Raw genomic sequence first — 520 nt, forward strand, 5'->3', positions numbered from 1 at the left:
CAAGAGATCGTCTCCTGCGCTGACAATCCTTCCAGAGGAAAGCAAATGAAGACACGGCCTGCCTTCATCGAAGACTATGAATTTGCCAACCTGCCCCTGAGCAGTCACGTCCAACCGTGACCTTCCCGTTTTCCATTTGCCAGGAGGAAGGCGCGCCGGACTATATCCGGGGGTCCGAGCGGCCGTACTTCCCACAGCCAGGATTCCAAATCCTGCCGAAGACGGGGGCTGATGCAGGGGCGCGCCGACTGTCCTCCAGCCGAGGACTTCGGACGATGTATCCGTCACCAACTCAGAGGTGGAGAGTGCTATGAATCATCGACCGCGCCAAGCCATTTTACAAGATCCTGGCTTTTCAGAAGAGTCGTTTAACGCCTTCAGCAGCCGATGCATACATCCGGGCTGCTCGAGATGGGATTAGCAGGGCCGCAAAGGAACATTTGAAAGAATTGTGCAAGTAAATTCGCTTTGTCTGACTATGATAACCATATGCCAGTAGCCCCCAAGACTTAAAGGAGTT

The sequence above is a fragment of the Triticum urartu genome, chromosome 4 (assembly GCF_003073215.2).
Source record: "Triticum urartu cultivar G1812 chromosome 4, Tu2.1, whole genome shotgun sequence".
NCBI classification, from domain to species: Eukaryota; Viridiplantae; Streptophyta; class Magnoliopsida; order Poales; family Poaceae; genus Triticum; species Triticum urartu.